A 14304-nucleotide genomic window follows, 5' to 3' on the forward strand; every position below is an offset into this window, starting at 1 on the left:
ATGCATGAAGAGTGTCCAGGACTGCTTTGCACTACTCTTGTAACTTTTCTCTAGATCTGAAATTTTTTTTAGGTATTTTTTTGCCACATCTACAGCATGTAGAAATCCACAGGCCAGGGATCAAACCCAGTAACCAGAGCCACAGCAGTGACAATGCCAGATCCTAACCCACTGAGCCATCAGGAACTCCCTGAATTTTTTTAATGGCCACACCCGCAGCATATGGAAGGTCCCCAGGCCAGAGATTGAATCCAAGCTATAGCTGCAACCTATACTGCAGCTGCAGCAATGCCAATCCTTTAACCCACTGTGCCAGGCTGGAGACAAAACCTGCACCTCCACAGCAACCCAAGCCACTGCAATTGGATTCTTAACCCACTGTGCCACAGTTGGAACTCCTGAATTTTTTTTTTTTTTTGTCTTTTTATCTTTTCAGGTCGCACCCACGGCATAATGGAGGTTCCCAGGCTAGGGGGCAAATCGGAGCTGTAGCCGCCGACCTACACCAGAGCCACAGCAACGCCAGATCCGAGCTGCATCTGCAACCTACACCACAGCTCACGGCAATGATCTTTAACCCACTGAGCGAAGCCAGGGATGGAACCCACAACCTCATGGTTCCTGGTCTAATTCATTTCTGCTGCACCACGATGGGAACTCCTGAAATTATTATTTTTTTTAAAGCTAGAAAATAAGTCATAAAAATGCATTTCACTGAGCTAATAATGTTGAACTATGAATTTAAAATAGGCTTGGTTAAGAAAAAACATTATTAATTATTTAAATAATAATATAATTATAATTACTAACGTTATAATAAATATTTTAACTATTACATTTTTTCAAACTGAAATTAAAATATCGCATGTTATAAGTGTCCCACTGCCTAAGATCAGTGCAGTGGAAAATATCACATGACCTTCACACACCAGGTGTGTGCTCAACACCTGTGCTGCAATACACTCTGTTCAGGGAGACCATCATGCACTTGCAGGTAACAGCATCTTCAAACTTCTATGAACATTTCTAAGTGCTTACCTTCAGCTTCAGAACCTACTTCACCATGGACCACAGTGTTCAAATCCCATGCGGAATAGCAGCTATATTTTCAGTGCTTTTGCTGAAGAATCTTAGCCTGTGCCCCAGTACTACCATTTTTGAATACTTTATATTTCCTCATCTTTTTGAAAAGTCATTTTATCCTAGACCATATATGTAATTCTCATATATAATTCACCTTTGTCTGGGCCTCTTTTTTTTTTTTTTTTTTTTTTTGTCATTTTGCATTTTCCAGGGCCGCTCCCGTGGCATATGGAGGTTCCCAGGCTAGGGGTCTAATCAGAGCTGTAGCCACCGGCCTATGCCAGAGCCACAGCAATGTGGGATCCAAGCCATGTCTGCAACCTACACCACAGCTCACGGCAACACCAGATCCTTAACCCACTGAGCAAGGCCAGGGATCAAACCTGCAACCTCATGGTTCCTAGTCGGATTCATTAACCATGGAGCCACAATAGGAACTCCTTTTTCTGGGTCTTATCTTTTGTTCCATTAGTCTTCCTTAGTATCACATCATTTTAATTACTGTAACTTTAAAAGATGTTTTACTCACTACTCTTCACTAAAAGATTTTTGTAAAGCTTGCCCCTTTTTCTCTCAGATGACTTTTTTTTCTTCTTCATTTTCTTTTTCTTTTTCAGCCACCCTGCTGCATATAGAGTTCCCAGGTCAGGGATCAGATCTGAGGCACAGTTGCAACCTACGTGGCAACTGCAGCAACACTGGATCCTTTAACTCACTGTGCCAGGCAGGGGATTAAACCTGTGTCCTGGCACTGCAGAGATATCACCTACCTGGTTGTGCCACAGCGGGAACTCCTCTCAGATGATTTTTTAAAATACGTTTTCTTTCTTTCTTTTTTTTTTTTTTTTTTTGTCTTTTTAGGGCCGCACCCACAGCATATGGAGGTTCCCAGGCTAGGGGTTTAATCAGAGCTGTAGCTGCTGGCCTATGCCACAGCCACAGCAATGCCAGATCCGAGCTGCATCTGAGACCTACACTATAGCTCACGGCAACACCGATCCTTAACCCACTGAGTGAGGCCAAGGATGGAACCTATGTCCTCATGGATGCTAGTCAGATTCATTTCTGCTGAGCCACAATGGAAACTCCTTAAATACCTTTTCAAGTTAGAAGAGTCACTTGTATTTTTATTGGGACGTATCAAGTAATAAATTGATTTAGAGAGAAGCATCATTAAATTGCCCCTTCCAATAAGAGATACCTCTTAATTTATATGTCTTTGTATATTTCCTTCTGAAAAGCTTCATAATTTTCTTCGTATAAGCCTATTCGTTTCTTATTCAATCCTTATTATTCCTGGATATTTGAGAAGATGTTAACAAAGAATGAAAGCATAAATGAATATATCCTCAAGGTCCAGCTCAAGCCTGAACTGCGACAGTGGTAGAATTCAGGCTGGAAGATGTAGGTCCCAATTCCAAGCCCAGTGCTTCATCCTTTACCAGGGTGCCTACTTGTTAGAAAGCCTTTGTGCAGGCCAACTGTCTTACTCATGGATCGTATGATTCATCTTATGAGTAATATGCATCACTTCTGCTAGTGTTTATTAGCCAAAGCAAGCCCTATATCAATGAGGCAGGAGGGATGTATGACCCTCTTCCAGGGAGAGCAATGAATAAAAATGGAAACACTAATTAATACTGTCTGTACAAACACTTCCTATATTCCTTCAGCCCAGCAGTGATAGCAGCTATTGATAATCTCTAGGTTAGCTCATGGTCCTCTATTTGGCTCTTCCATTCACCGAGTACTCAGCACCCTGCTTTGGCATCTCTCTGTTCAAATATTCAAGTGATTTCTGCTTCTCAAGCCAGCAGTCTCTACCACATCAACATGTGACTACTTTTCTGTCTTTTAGGATGTGCAAGGCACAGATAATTAAGTGTGGTGTGGATTTTTCTTTAATAGCACTGTATGTACAAATACCAGTGAGTAATTATCATGATCAGCCTGAATCAGTTGGGACTTGGTTCCACTCTGAGTAACAGAAAACCCAAAGCAACAAGGACATCAACAAGAAAGAAGTTTCTTCTCCTCGCCCATAAGCCATACTTTGAAATAAGCAATACAAGGGCCTTATTTGGTAAGTCCATAATCATAAGGGGCCCAGGACCACTACCTGGATTTTTTTTTTTTTTTTGCCACACCCAAGGCATAGGGAAGTTCCTGGGCCAGGGGTCGAGCCCACACTACAGCAGTAACCTGAACTGCTGCAGTGACAATGCTAAATCCTTAACCTGCTGCACCACCAAGGAACTCCTTGGCTTCCACTTCATGCTACAAGATGGGTTGTTGTGAGAACAAAGTGCTTTGGAATTCAGTTGTTCAAAGGTCAGCCTCCTACCATCCCCTCCTCCAATTATTTTGAAAACGTTAATTGCCTGCATTAAATTTTTTTTTTACTTAAAAAAACATGTAGATTGATACAATTTCAATTGGCCCAAACTCAGCACCTAACCAGAGCTAGCAGCGATGGAAGCTAAGAAATACTCATCTTTATTCTAGCAAGCTATGTATCCAGCTAAAAACTGGAAGTTCTGTGATTAAAGGAGTATGGAGAATGGATATCCAGGGAAAGTAGCAATCTCTGACATACCCACAAATGTTTTACTAGTTGATAAATCTTGAGTAACTGTGTTTATATTCAAAGTAACTATAAACCCCATGGAGGACACAGGCCTTTTTCCATTAGGATGCAGAGGACAGAATTTACTTTGCAGAACTCTGAAGGATATTTGATAAAGAAACTTGCTCTCCTTGGAGTTATAAAGAGAAAAGAAGCCGCTGAAAGACAACAAGTTGAAAAGGAAATTTGCTAGAAATGCTGTTACACTGAGATTCATTAAAACTAATGTAGTCAATGTTTATATAACACTTTTTAAATTTCTTACAGTTACACTCATTAATTCCTCACCAAAAAATTGTAGTCTGTGTTATCATCCTCATTTGAGAAAAGAGAAAGCTGAAACTTAAAAAATTTAAATGATTTACCCAAGTTTAAGAACAATGGACTAAAACTGAGTGTTCTCAAGGTCTACAGTTCAGAATCTCTGCTCTCTCTTCCCCTCCAGCACGCCTCCTTTCATGGAGTTTGACAAAGCACACATGTCTCCAAGTTGGAAGTAGACTGCAATGACTCACAAAATTCTGGGTGGGACCCTGGGGAGTTGAGTTAGGAGACACAGTGGATCACTGAGGAAAAGACCTAGCCCTTTGTTACAAGATTGCCTTTCTATCAACCAAAGAAAACATGCTGAAAGCTAAGTTATTTTTTCTAAGTGAGTGTGCAGGCTGAGAATTATCCCATGTTCTCTGTTTACTGAGACATTTAGCTGCTGACCATTTTTCTGCCTCAGTTTCCATCAACAATCCCTAGATGGCTAGGACACAGAAGGACAAACACTGTGTGATTGCACTCTTAGGTTGGAGCTAAAGTAGCCAAGTTCATAGAAACAGAAAGTAGAGGAGTTCCCATGTGGCTCAGCAGGTTAAGGACCTGGCGTGGTCTTCGTGAGGATGCAGGTTCCATCCCTGTCCTCACTCAGTGGGTTGAGGATCCAGTGTTGCTGCAAGCTGTGGTATGGGTCACAGATGTGGCTATGGTGTAGGCCAGCAGCTGCAGCTCTGATTCAACCCCTAGCCTGGGAACTTCCATATGTCTCAGGTGTGCCTATAAAAGAAAAGAAAAGAAAAAGAAAGAAAGGAGTTCCCATGGCAGCTCAGCAGAAATGAGCCTGACTAGCATCTATGAGGACCCAGGTCCAATCCTTGGCCTCGATCAGTGAGTTAAGGATCCGGCATTGCCATGAGCTGTGGTGTAGATCACAGACGTGGCTCAGATCTGGCATTGCTGTGTCTGCAGCTTAGGCCAGTGGCTACAGCTCTAATTGGACCCCAAGCCTGGGAACCTCCATATGCCACAGATGGGCCCCCCAAAAAAAGAAAGAAAGAAAGAAAGAAAAGGAAAGTCGATGATTACCAAGGGCTGGAGGTAGGAGGGATTTGTCTTAATGGGCATACAGTTTCAATTCTGGAAGACAAGGAAGTTCAAGAGATCTGTTTTACAGCAACATAAACATACTTCACACTTTTGAACTGGACTCTTAAAAATGATTAAGACAGTACATTTTAGGTGTTTTTTTAATTGAAGCATAGTTGATGTACAATATTATATTAGTTTCAGGTGTACAACATAGTGATTCAAAATCTTTATAGGTCATGCTCCATTTATAGTTATTATGTAATATTGGCTATATTCTCTGTGCTGTGCAATATATCCGTGTAATTTATTTACTTTTTTCTTTTTAGGGCCACTTCTGCAGCATATGGAAGTTCCCAGGCTAGGGGTCGAGTTGGAGATGAAGCTGCCAGCCTGTACCACAGCCACAGCCACTCCAGATCTGAGCGGCATCTGAGACCTACACTGCAGCTTGCAGCAAGGCCCGATCCTTAACCCACTGAGTAAGGCGAGGGATCAAACCCACATCCTCACAGACTCCATGTCGGGTTCTTAACCTGCTGAACCACAATAGGAACTCCTTTATCTTATATGTAGTACCTCTTAATCCTCTACCCCTATCTTGCCCCTCCCTCTCCCCACTGGTTACCACTAATTTTTCTCTGTATTGGGGGACTGTAAATTTTATGTGTTTTTACACACACACACAAACACACACGCACACCCCCAAGAAGCAGAATTCTCCAGGTGAAAAGTAGGATGCTGGCCCAGAAATCAGTTACACCACTTTGAGATGCCAATCTAACTTGTAACTATGTAACTAAACCATAGCTCTTGGGTACCCTATGCTTAATCAGATTGAAACTGAGCTCCTGTGGCTTTCAACTCTTTATAGGTGGATTGAATTAAGTGCTGCAAATCCCAAATCTGCACAGGAGAGGAGATGATAGGAGGCAGATTGTTGATTCCTCATAGAGCACAGCCCGCTTAGTCCCCACATCAAGGACAGTGGATAAATCTTTATTCAATGGCATTGACTGGACCCTAATAGCATCTGGTTTTGACTCTCCTGATTCCAGAGACATCCTCCTACAAAACCACGCACACTGTCATGGAGTTTCCAGCCCCATGCCTCTGATCAGCCTGGACTCTGCATCACTCCCTCTGTCTGTGCTGCCCGTGGGTACGTGCTGGATCTGGATCTCCACCTTTTGCTCTTTCAGTACCTGGCACCCAGGTACACTCTTCTGATTTTGCATCTCTCCTCCAATTGGACTTGCTACCCTGTCTGTGTCTCCCTCCACTTTCCTCCTCCGCCCTACTCGACTCCATCTATTGCTATACTTTTCCATCTGCTTCATCCTCTCTGTTTTATTTTTTTAAATCTTGGACACAAAATCCATTGTATTTAGCAACAGACTCTGGGATTTGTTAGAACATAGTGCTAAGAGTTCTTAGCATCTGCATGCACTAACCAAAGAAGTTTTGATAATTTATACAAAATAAGGACCAATAAGCCATCCCTGATATCCTGGTAGAAATACAATGGTAGAGGCACGAGGCAATTGGAACTATGGAGGTATAGTTAGAAAAGTCTCTCTCTCTCTCTCTCTCTCTCTCTCTCTCACACACACACACACACACACACATGCAGGAACTACAATGGTTGTGGAATCCTCAGTCTATTTCAGGGAGAATCTGCTCCATCTTCCAATGGCTAAGCTAGGATGCTCTGAAAATATTCAAGTTATTAGTGTCAGACACAAAATTTTGCACAAAAGCATATAATGGTTTGATACTTGATAAGGATTTTTAATTAAAATGTAAATACCACCCCCCAAGACCCTCTTCTTTTCGCAAATCATGTTTTATAATCATTCATTCCTCTGTATGAAGTCTTTTGAAGTTGATAAACCAAGGCTGAAGTGATGGAAACATATATTCTGAAAGATCTCCCAAAAGGGAGATCCCAATACGAAGCAATGTAAAAAGGCAGATAATTACCTTGATGTTGGCTTCTGATCAGACAGTCAAAATTATGACCCTGGCTCTGCCACGCACCATGTACCTGACCTTGGGTAATTTACTTTGTGACTCTCAAGTTCTATCCTGTTCACCTATATAATGAGGTTAAAAATATGACTTACCTGGCAGAGTTGCTATGACGAGTAGATGAGAAGATATATATGAATTTCTTATCACAATAATTCTTAGCTCATAGTAAGATTTTGGCTGTGATAGAGCAGGTTGTAAAAGAATTCTCAATATTTGGAACAAATCAGGGGAGCAGTTGCAATTTATACTTAAAACAGCAGGTGGCACTCGTACCACATCTATCTAGTAGTACACTGCCCCCTCCCTGTCTTTTAGTGGGGTTGGTCAGTTTGGTTTTTTTTCCCCCCGGTCCTTTATTTTTGCTTTTTAGGGCCACACCAGAGGCATATGGAGGTTCCCACCACTGCAATGCCAGTTCCTAGCCGCGTCTGCAACCTACACCACAACTCATGGCAACACCGGATCCTTAACCTGCTGAGCAAGGCCAGGGATAGAACCCAAAACCTCATGGTTCCTAGTCAGATTCATTTCCTCTGCACCACAAAGGGAACTCCAGTGGGTTTTTGTTGTTTTTTTTTTTTTTTCGTTTTGTTTTAAGCATTCCTTTTCAGCTTTCTTTTCCAGAAATAGCAATATTTCCCCCTTGATCTTTTAATTTTCCTTATCCCTTTATGACTTACTAGGCTATTTTCAGTAGCATAGCATAGTCAATTATTTCTATTTTTAATATGTTTAATGCAGACACAATTTGCCATTGGCTGATTTCATGAAATTTTAAAATTTATTTTGGAGTTTCGCCCTTTTTCTAATTCATTCCCTAAATTTGACTTTATTGTTTTCCTGTGAGCATTGAAACAAGAATGTTTTACATTTGTTGGTCTCTTCTAAACCTAAGAAAGTTTTGAAGTTCCCATAGTGGCTCAGACGTTAACAAACCCGACTGGTATCCATGAGGACACAGGTTCAATCCCTGGCCTTGCTCAGCAGGTTAAGGATCCAGTGTTGCCATGAGCTGTGATGTAGATCACAGACGTGGCTCAGATCCTGAGTTGTTGTGACTGCGGTGTAGGCCGGCAGCTGCAGCTCTGATTCAACCCCTATCCTGGAAACCTCCATATGCCATAAGTGTGGCCCTAAAAAGACAAAAAAAAAACAAAAACAAAACAAAAAAAAAAACAAAGAAAATTTCAAGCTCCCTTTTTTGGAATACCATAGGATATATATTTATTAGAAGGAAATGTTTGAAGGAAAGGCTTTGAGCTTGGCATAAGGAAAACCATCAATGATTCTGAAATTACTTCTAAATTGCTTGATGGATATGCTCATGGTTTAATTTAGCAGCAATTATAATTATATTTTCCAATTCAATTTGCATTGCTCTCACAATATTGTGCATGTAATTTCCTATGTTACTGCAATTTCAACTAAAAGCAGGTCATTCTCTAGCCCAACTGGGAAGCCACAGGTTTATTTTGTGGCCTTAGGCTTGCACAGTGAGAGGGCTAGGCTCCCTTGCATCACAGAGTTAACTATTCTCTAAGGGTTAAGCCAGTCTCTCACAACAAGATGCTCCTCAGAGCCAATTGAGGACAAACACAAGCTCTGTGCAAAATGTATTTGTGCAACCACAGCCCAAAGTGTCATTTGCAACCATAATTCTGTGGTCAGAGCACATAAGGTGGTGTTAGCAAAGAGCGACCACAAGGGCAGGGCTGTCAGCTCAAAGAGGGCTGGGAGGTGAACTCTGAGGGTCCTCCTACTGCCTTATAGGGGAGCAGTGACGCCAGCTTTGGGGGAGGAATTCAGAATGACGGTCCTGCAACCCACTGAAAGGCCCATTCCATCCAAGAGACTACGCCAGTGACAAAATAACGGCGTTGGGGTTGACCTGTTTCAACTTCTCTGTAACGAGTGAAATAATTTTGAAAGTAAATTCCCTCCTGTGTTTAATGATGGACAAGTTTAGGGGGGAAAACTAAACCTTGCAGAAACTGAAATATGTTTGTACAGTAGAGTAGTAAGTTTAATAAAATGGCCCTAATTTTTTGTTTGTTTGTTTTTGTTTCTTGGCCTATGAGGTCCCCTCACATGCACATCAAAACAAGAGAGAAGAGGAGTTCCTTCACGGCTCAGCAGATTAAGGATCTGGCATTGTCCCTGCTGTGGCTCTGGTCACAGCTACAGTGTGGGTTCAATCCCTGGCCCAGGAAATTCCACATGCAGCAGGCGTGGCCAAAAAATAAATAAATAAAGAGAGAGTAAAATATGCGATAAAACTCTGATTTATTTGAAAATGTTTCCTGTTGATTCTGTGAGTCAGTTTTGTTACTAGCAAATAATGACAATTTGGTCTCCTCCAAGTCTTTGCTTGCACTAGGCAGAGCAATCCTGAATATTGATCTATTAATGGTGTTAGAAGACTTATTTCTTTTTTTTTTTTTTTTTTTTGCTACTTCTTTGGGCCGCTTCTGCGGCATATGGAGGTTCCCAGGCTAGGGGTCGAATCGGAGCTGTAGCCGCCGGCCTACGCCAGAGCCACAGCAACGCGGGATCTGAGCCGCGTCTGCAACCTACACCACAGCTCAGGGCAACGCCGGATCCTTAACCCACTGAGCAAGGGCAGGGACCAAACCCGCAACCTCATGGTTCCTAGTCGGATTCGTTAACCACTGCGCCACGACGGGAACTCCAGAAGACTTATTTCTTATTTTTGGTCATTGGGAACACATGGCGATTTGCTCTTCAGTGTAATGCTGGCTGCTGTTTTCCAATATATACTCTTCATCAAATTAAGGATGTATACAATACTACTTATAAAATAGATAACCAGCAAGGACCTACTGAATCGCACAGCAAGCTGTACTTAGTATTTTGTAATAACCCATAAGGGGAAAGAATCTACATATTCCGATACATATATCTGGATCACTTCTATACACCTGAAGCTAGAACTACATTGTAAATCAACTATACGTCAATTAAAAACTTGATTGAATTAAAAAGATTGAGGATATTTATCCTGTTCTTCGGTGACTAAGAAGGAATGGTAGTTTTAGCAGATGCCTTTTGCACGTTTATCTAGATGATCATTTGATTTTTCTCTGAGACCTTTTGATGAAGTATTCTGTTGAGAAATTTCCTACTGCCAAACCGCCCTTGAGCTGTAAGAATAAAACATTGAAGTCATTCTGCATTGTTCCTTTCATAGAGCACGTAATGAGATTCACTAATATTTTATTTTGCATCTCTGTTTATAGCAGTATTTGCACCATACACTACAATACATTTGCAATTGTATTTTGTCTTCTATAGTTTCGCAAGTTTTTCTGCCAGGGTTTCGTTTGATAAAATAAATTAGGACGCATGCCATCTTCTTCTACGGAATAATTTATATTACATTCAACTGATGTGTTCTTTGAATATACAGAAGTATATGCCTGTATAGCTATAGCTGGTACATTTTTTGTTTTTTCTAGCACGTTTTTTTAAGATGTAATGTTTAGACCATACTTTCCATGCCTTCTATGCTGCTTGATCAGCTAAGATTTTCTATTTCTTGGCTCAGTTTTGTTCCTCTACATTTTCTTAGTGAATTCTGCCCTTCATTGTGGTTTTTACAATTTATCAAGTAAGACTTATGCTGCATAGTCTTTTATAAATTTGCTTCTCTACATCCACGGTCCTATATGCTTTCGTATTCCTAACTGTGTCTACGGTATATTTTTCTCTTACTCTTGACCTGATGCACTCCAGGTCTGTTCATTTTATCAGTATGCTTCTCCTTAAAACAGCTTAGAGAACATAAAATAAAATATGTGGGTGTTCGAATTTTCCTATTGTTCACATCTTTGGTAAACAAGAGTTTCCTATCTTCACTAATCCTCTATGCTGAAGAATTCTAACATCTGTACCCAGGCCACGAATTACAACAACAATTTTAAAAATAGGAAGACTAAAGTCGAATGAGGCTTTTTGGCAAATTACCGGAGAAATCAAAACACAACTTCCGGCCAAGCTCTCTCTTGGCACTTGAAGCTTGAGCCAAGCCCAAAATTAACAAGAACAGACTCTAACAGTCGGATCATTTCTAAATGGAGTTTGCCTCCAGAAAGAATGTAAGTGAGTCTATTTCCCCTCCTAAGAGACTTTTTGCGTATGTGGTATGAGTCGCTCTGAGAAACAAGCCCTGAGGCGTGATTTTATGGAGGGAAGGGCTTGTTTAAATAGGGACATTATGCCACAGTAACATGACTAAGAAAACCAGGTAAAGAACCCCAGGGCACTGTCCTGATCTAGCTAAGCCAGGTGAGTGTTGCAAAGTATTTAAAGATAACTTGTTGTTGTGAAAGAAGTGAGTTCAGGAATATCGCCCAAATATGATGCAAAACAATCCTGAGATGAAGCCGTGTCCGAAGATTGAAGACTATCCATGAAAAATTGCTCGGAAGGCTCCCCACAGGTTAACATGAAAGGATGGTTGTTAGCTATCCTTCACCGGCTTTGCAGTCAGATATTTGCTTGATTCAAAGAGTAACTTTCAAAATATCCAAATTTAAAATCTTCCCATCCAAAACCTTAAGTCGCTTTTATTGTGGTGATCATAAATCTGTGCTAAAGTGCAGGTTCTCCCAAGAGGATAAAAAGATTCGACATTCAAAAACATGAATTCTGAGGCCAAGGACCACTTGAAGACAGCAAATGACTGTCTCAATCTCCATGAACAGATGAACATGAAAGCAATCAGGACGATTACTCATCTGTTTAACGGAAGGAAGTGACAACAGGATTTCAAAGAGATACATGCACTCCCCCTGTTGACTGCAGCCTTATACACCACAGCCAAGATGTGGAAATTACCTGAGTGTCCATCAACGATGGATAGATAAAGAAAATGTGGTGTTTGTGTGTGTGTACAATGGACTATTATTCAGCCATGAGAAAGAAGGAAATCCCGCCATCTCTGTCTACATGAATGGACCTGGAGGGCGTGATGCCAAGTGAAATAAGCCCACTACAGAAAGACAAACACTACATGATCTCACTTAGATGTGGAGTTTAAAAACAAACAAGGAGTTCCCGTCATGGCGCAGTGGTTAACGAATCCGACTAGGAACCATGAGGTTGCGGGTTCGATCCCTGCCCTTGCTCAGTGGGTTAACGATCCGGCGTTGCCCTGAGCTGTGGTGTAGGTTGCAGACGCGGCTCGGATCCCGCGTTGCTGTGGCTCTGGTGTAGGCCGGGGACTACAGCTCCGATTGGACCCCTAGCCTGGGAACCTCCATATGCCGCGGGAGCAGCCCAAAGAAATAGCAAAAAGACAAAACAAACAAACAAACAAACAAACAACATTGAAAACGAACCCATAGAAACAGAGAGTCGCATGGTGGTGGCCAGGAGCTGGGGGATGTGGGAAATGGAGAGATGTCGGTCAAAGGGTACAAATGTCCAGTTATAAGATGAATAAGTTCTGGAGTTCTCTTGTGGTGCAGTGGGGAAAGAATCCTGAGTTGTCACTGTAGTGGCTTCACTCCCTGCTTTGACACAGCTTCAGTCCCTGGCCTGGGCAGTTCTACATGCTACAGGGCGGCCAAAAAAAAAAAAAAAAATGGTGATCTACCATTCAGTGTAGTGACGACTGTTCACAATACTGGATCATATACTCGAAAGGTCCTGAGAGTAAATCTCGAAAGTCTTTAACACACACACCAGTGGTAATCACATGAAGTGATGGAGGTGTTAACTAATCTTATCGTGGGAATCATTTCACAATGTATGCATGCGTCCAGTCATCCCCTTGTACACCTTATAGATACGATTCCATGTCAATTACGTCTCAGTAAGGCCGGAAAAAAGGACACATTACCTATCTGGTGCTGGTTCTACAGTTTCAACCATCTCCCTTTCCTGATAAGTCCCCCTTCAAGGACTTCTGAAAAATTTCAGAACCCGTCGTGACTCAGTGGTTAACAAACCAACTAGGAACCATGAGGTTTCTGGTTCGATCCCTGGCCTCGCTCAGTGGGTTAAGGATCCCGAGTTGCTGTGAGCTGCAGTGTAGGTCACAGACATGGCTCGGATCTCGAGTTGCACTGGCTGTGGCCTAGGCCAGCAGCTGTAGCTCCAATTCGACCACTAGCCTGGGAACTTCCATGTGCAATGGGTGCAGCCTTGAAAAAAAAAAATGTGCTTCATCTTCTGATTTCTAAGGCAACCTTACCAGTTGGAATTCTTCTATTCTGATGACTTCTCTTCTAGAAGCTTCTCCCAAATCCTTATGCAACAGACTTCAAGTGAGTAAGTTCCACACTGGTGCCTCCCATGTTGCCTGCCCTTTCTCCTGGAGGCTACCCTGCACCTTCCTATGCACTTCAAAGGGTGGCAGTCACAGTGTAAAACAGGGGTTGGCACACTGTGGCCCTCAAGCCAAATCCGGCCCAACACCTGTTTTTCTACAACCTGCAGGTTAATAATGCATTTCTCATTTTCTTTTAAGGTTAGAAGTAGATTGATTGATTTTTGTCACACTTGAGGCACATGGAAGTTCCCAGATCAAGGACTGAATTCAAGCCACAGCTGCAAACCTATGCTATAGCTTTGGCAATGCTAGATCCTTAACCTACTGTGCCACAAGGGAACTCTGGAAATAGATTTATTAATGTAGGACACTTGTGAATGATATAAGCAGGTAGGCAAGAAGGCTCAGCCCTGAGAACTAACTGGGCTTCATATTTATTTATTTATTTTTGCTTTTTCTTTCTTTTTTTTTTTTTAAGGGTCACACCTGTGGCATATGGAAGCTCCCAGGCTAGAGGTCGAATCAGAGCTGCAGCTGCTAGCCTACACTGCAGCCATGGCAATGCCAGATCCAAGCTGCATCTGCAACCTACACCACAGCTCTCCACAACGCCAGATCCTTAACCCACTGAGTGAGGCCAGGGATCAGCCCAAGTCCTCATGGATACTGACCGGGTCCATAATCTCTGAACCGCAATGGGAACTCCAGATTTTTTTAATCAAAGGAAAAGTAGGGACGGAAAAGACCACTGTCTTCCTCTTACTTTGTAAAAATGTTGCAGGAATAAGCGGCACAGGAGGATGGTCATGTCCCAGGTCTCAGGTAAGTTCCTGGGATGGACTGCCAAGTGAAGGTCCTTGGCTTCTTGCAGGAAAAAATTCAAGAGGGAGCTACAGAAGAGTGAGAGCAGATT

Source organism: Sus scrofa, chromosome 14 (assembly GCF_000003025.6).
Source record: "Sus scrofa isolate TJ Tabasco breed Duroc chromosome 14, Sscrofa11.1, whole genome shotgun sequence".
NCBI lineage: Eukaryota > Metazoa > Chordata > Mammalia > Artiodactyla > Suidae > Sus > Sus scrofa.